Source organism: Brienomyrus brachyistius, chromosome 6 (genome assembly GCF_023856365.1).
Source record: "Brienomyrus brachyistius isolate T26 chromosome 6, BBRACH_0.4, whole genome shotgun sequence".
Taxonomy (NCBI): Eukaryota; Metazoa; Chordata; class Actinopteri; order Osteoglossiformes; family Mormyridae; genus Brienomyrus; species Brienomyrus brachyistius.
In genome coordinates, this window is record NC_064538.1 from 17,883,494 (window position 1) to 17,889,095 (window position 5,602).

Below are 5,602 nucleotides of genomic sequence, written 5' to 3' on the forward strand. Positions count from 1 at the left end.
CAGCTCGCAGGCTGATTTAAGACCTATCCTGCAGTTGTGTTATTTCGAGTGCTTCTAAACACAGTACTCAACAGGTGCTTTCAGCTGGACCTGCATTTCCTACACCCCCTGAAGTCTACCTTCGCTCTACAGTCAAAGTGCTTATGATTGAGATACTTTTAATAAACTTATGACACTTTAGTGACTAAGAAAGCTGCGTCGTCTTGCTGTTAAACTACAAGGTGACCAGAAAAGCAAAAGGTGAGAATTTTGATATGTTTAATCTTTTTCAGTAATGGGAGGTTCTACAGGCCAGCTTCCTACAAACAGATACCTAACTTTGCCCAAATATCCAAATAATGGCTAAAGAAAATCCTAATTCCCTTCTGCAAGCCAAAGTCAGAGACGGCTCCATAGAGGATAAACAGAGTGGTTGGTGGGACAATGAAACTTCAGGACCAATGAGTCGAATTGAGGATGAGCAGCCTCTATGAAATGTCGCTGCATGGGTGTCACTACCCCCCCTCCTGTCCTAGTAATGTGAGGCCACTGTCATAAATCCGTAGCAAATCACCTGTGTTTACCTGACGCCGTGTAGTGCATGCTGATGTTTTTTGCGTCCGTTTGCTGTGATGATTTGTATGGTAACCGACGTGCCGCAAAAGCTGGGGGAGGTCAGTAATAATATATAAATCCTCATATACTATACAGTTGTAATAAAGCTTCACTAGCATATGGACACTGAAGCATCACATGACCCTGTGGACAGCCAATCAGAAACAGGCAGTTGGATTATCATCATTTATCTGTTGAATACACCCTTCCTAGTGATTTCGGGATAATATTGAGGCATCATTGCTTTTTTTCTCTGCGTCACAAATGTCAGGTGTTCAACATTCTTGACAGGGTACTAGATAAAAATTAAACAATTTCAGTAGTTAGGGGTAATCTGTAATATTTTTAGAGCTGACTTCCTCTCTAGAAAAATAAACTGTACTATTCACCTATCTATCATCTAGCTTCTTCTCCTGGTCAGGGCTGCGATGAGGCCTGGAGCCTAACCCAGGCAGCACATGGCCCAAGGCAGGGGGACACCCTGGATGGGCACAACATTCATCATCTGTATTATTTTGTTCTTGTCAGTGTTTTCGGTTGATTGACACACTGTAGGTTAACATGGCACTACAGCTTACATTAACAACAAAAGACTGAGAAAGAATGAAAACATTTTAGTATCATTTGCTCATTTACTATGTCATACGTTCGATTCTTTACTCTGTTAAACCAATTTTTTTGTACCATAGTTGTTTTATTACTTAAATCAGCGGTGGCCAGTCTTATCCGCAAAGGGCCGGTGTGCTTGCAGGTTTTTGGGATAACCTTTACACACCGGCCTTTTGCCTAATGCTGTTCTAAAATGCACTGTATGAAAGTAGTGATTTTGTATTAATGCATATCCTCAATGAACCAATATGATGAAACAACATGTATAAATTTCATTTAGCTTATTCTTTAGGGAGCATAAGCACCCTACCTAGCACAAGACTAAGGTTATCTGACATTAGTAATAAAGTGAAAATGAGAAGAATGAGATTCTAAACTCAGAGTTTTATAATAAATCGAAAGATGGGCTTCAGTTTGAATATAATGCTGTGTATTTTATTGGTGGCTAGTAAAATTTTTCCATTGTGTGATCTGGCACTGGGGCACATTCTTTATGTCGATTTTATTTTATTTAGCAGGTGCTTTTACCCAAAGCAACATACATTTTTTTGAGAGAAGGCAATTCAGCCAGTCACTAAGGCAATTGGGTGTAGGGGGAACCAACATGGTATCCTAACCTACTGAGCCACAAACTCCACTCATTTATGTTAGTATCTGTCTTACCCCCCCCCCCCCCCCCCCCGCTCTTTCTGAACTAGTAGCGCCTCAGAATACTGACTTTCCTGACTTTGAATTGACGCCCAAAGACCCTAGTGAGCCATCAAACTGCCTTGAATTTTCTACCTCAGTCACAAAATGCTCCTCGTTCTGACAGACCACTCTTAAGAGGCTCCTGCTTCATAAAGTTCCCCTTAGCCTGATGTGCTTTGGGGCTATCTATCTGTGTCCAGGGGTGCCTGAAAGGAGGAGAAAGTTTTGACAATTTCAAAGGCCACTGTGCGATAGGGGCCCTAAAAAATTTGAAACATGGTTGGATTGGTCTGTGTTTGGGACCCAAAATTTCTAGCAACACCCCTGTCTGTACATATCTCCAGAAGGTTGTAGGTTCAAATCATCATACCAGCATTGTAGGTATATACCTTTTGGGCCTTTAAACAAGGCCCTGAACCGTAGCTGCTCCAGGAACACCACCAGACCAAGCTCCCTGGTCCTCACATGTATGTCACTTTAGACATAACCATCAGTTAAATAAATAAATAAATGATTCTTTTCTAGCGGCCCCTATGATGGCTATGTGAGTTTGCAACATCAGATGAGATATTTATTATTGAGGGGTCCACTGGTTATTATAAGGGTGGTGCACTGGTTAGCACTGCTGCCTTACACCTCTGGGACTGGGGTTTGAGTCTCTGCCCTGCCTCCAATGTGGTGTTTGCAGTTTCCATTCACAATCCAAAAAACATACTGAGGTGAATTGGAGTTACCAAATTGCTTGTGTGTGTGACTCTATGCACTATGATGGACTGGCGCCCCATCCTGGGTTATTCCCTGCCTTGCACCTGTAGCTTCCATTATAGGGTCTGGACCCCCACAACCCTGCATAGGTCAAGTGGGTATAGAAAATGGATGGAATTTGCCTAGCTGCAAAATATTAGCATTACATATTTCCGCGTACGAATTGGTTAATAATAGCTTTGAGTAAAATCCAGGATACTGGCCATACAGTCTGGTCCAGCTCCTCTACTATGGAAGTGGCTTTCAAACCACTCTAAGGTACTTAGACCTGATTTAACAGTTTGTTTCATTGTATTAATTGTGACCCGTGAGGTGTTTTTTAAAAACTACCCTTATATGCATGATTTTGTAGAACTTAGTGAAACCTTTAGGTGAAGTTTCTCTATGGGTTCAGAACCAAAATGCCTCCTGTGGCCATATTGCTGTTTGCAGTACGTCCTTCCTCCTGTTACAAAACTCCCTCTTAGCAGCAGCCTGCTGAAGGTACAGGCATGACAAGCTCATCACCATTATCAGAACAATAACAACACAATTACTTCAGTAATCATTTCATTAGCAGTAATTATCGTAGCTCTTTAGAAAAAAAAATCCTTTGGATATGTAAAGCATTTAGCTGAATTTCAAATAGGAGCAGACGAGACTACCATCGGATGGCCTTTCGAATAGAACCGGCACCTACAAAAGCTTTGTTAGCTGTGTGTGGCCGTCACAGAAAGGGAATAAGACAGAAGCTTCTAACCAGGCATGCGAAATGTTTAGAATAAACGTGGGTGAGAACACAGGGCAATAAAGATGCAAGCGATCTGGAGACAGCAGTCCCCCTAAACAGCCTGTTTTTGGGCAATGGGAGAAATGCGGTGCACCCGTAGGAAACCCACGTGAGACCATAGAAACTGCACATGCTCGGATTGTGGGAAGGAGTCCAGGCGCAACACATCCTGGAACTGATGCTTGGACGTTATTATTTAATGCATGACTAAAAGCAGTACAGCAGAAGGTTTACATGGAAAAAGCCCCATTTACAACCGCGTGTAACCGACTTGATTATTGTTCATGGATTCCTGAACATAACGACATTATTAAATAAGACGTTAAAATATGTAAATTGACTGAACTAGTGTAGCACACCTTTATTGCGATAGAATTCAACACGTGCACGCAGTGTACCTCATTTCTAAATATTTAAGAGAAAAATTGCGGTTGCTAAGTTGTTGCCATTTGGCTGAAGAAGGTGCATTAATTAATATGTTTTGTGGTTATGGTTTATAAATTACCAGAAGTACAATCTATTTCCCGTCTCAAAAAAAAAAAAAAAAATCCCCGATATTTTAAACAATTTTTGCATGATTGAAAGTGACGTAAGAAGTGTAATTTACTAAAATAAGCAGTCAAATGTTGCGAAGCGATTATATGAACAACGAGAACGGATTCGTTATTGCCTAATACATTAAATCATTTAGTGATTGTATTATATTTCGAATAAATAAAACTGGAAAAAGGGGGAGATGAGCTTTAAGCGTTTTGCCCTCCCGCGGCAGTTAGCCTGCATTGAGATGGAGGCACAACCCTCAGTACCACAAAGGAAAATATCGGTCAAAGTTTAATCTAATCACAACAAAGGCCAACAGGCTTGATTCACGGCATCATTTATCAATGGAATCCACTCGTGACTAGATAAAAGCTGATTTACTCTCCTATTGAAAATGTAAGGGTATATAAGCTTACAATGTATTAAATTCCGCACTATAGGCCTATGTTGGTTTCTTTCCAGCGTTTTACATCCATGCTGATCACATTATGTTGAGTGGCACCGTATTAAGCATGCACTAAAAACATTATTGAATTAAAATCGGCACTTGTCACGGCGATACATTCTTTTGCCTTTTCGCTTGTTGATGGGAGATAAAGAGAAATAGCCGTAACCTCCTTCTTGCCGATAAAGTAATTTAGTGCTTATTACAGATCGTAGTTATGGTATTTTCGTAGTAATTTCCCCGGTGCATCTCCTGTAATTTCAATGTTTAATTGCATAACGAATTTGTGATTTTCCACGTCGTGATACGCTGAACGGCAAAAATCTGTACATCAGATAAAACTTGTTTATTCGTTTGCTTGTTTTTTTGTTTGCTGGTGGATGAAAATGTAGAGCAAATTACATCGTTTAATTATAGTATGGCAGGAAAAACGCATGAATCTGAAGTAAATAGTGTGTTTAACTGGCACCTATAATAAAGGCAAGCTTGGTGAGGAGATAAAAAGTGGAAGCAGATATAGACAAGAAGACTCTTTGTATTTTGCAAACTTCTCCTGAAATAGGTAATGGCTGCAGTATCGTGAACTAGACGGAGTATATCGTCCAGTACTATTTTATACTAATCGCATTGCGGACAGGGAGAGACACTGTCATCTAGCCTGACTGGAACAAAACTCCAGTCAGGCCAAAATGGAGGCTGCATGGAGGAAGCACAACTTGTCTGCCGTATACTCAGAAGGAAATTCAGGGCCATTTACATTCCTCAACATGGTGCATCCCAAGACACAAACATTTGTTTTTAGTGAAAGGAGCAGGGTTGCCCAACTCATCAAAGCATCTGGCGGGACACTCACACTTGCAAACTGTCACATTCATGCAAGAAATCATATGGTAAATCTGTATTATTCCGTCATAAACATAAAATTACCTACATCAAAAGCACTGGGGCAGTGTGCAAACCCTACAGACTATTTCCAAGGTAATAAGACTGTTACATGTAAATGCGTGTCCAGCCAGCTGACCAAAGTTGGCAGCCCTGAAGGAGGGTTGTTTCAGCGGTCAGAGAGAACAGAATATGTCTGATAATCTGGATATCTATAAACCATTGCATGAGAGGGCATCCTGACACTTAAATGGACCATATTTAGAACAAGCTTTGAGTAGATTGCGGGGCATTTTCATAAAAAGGAG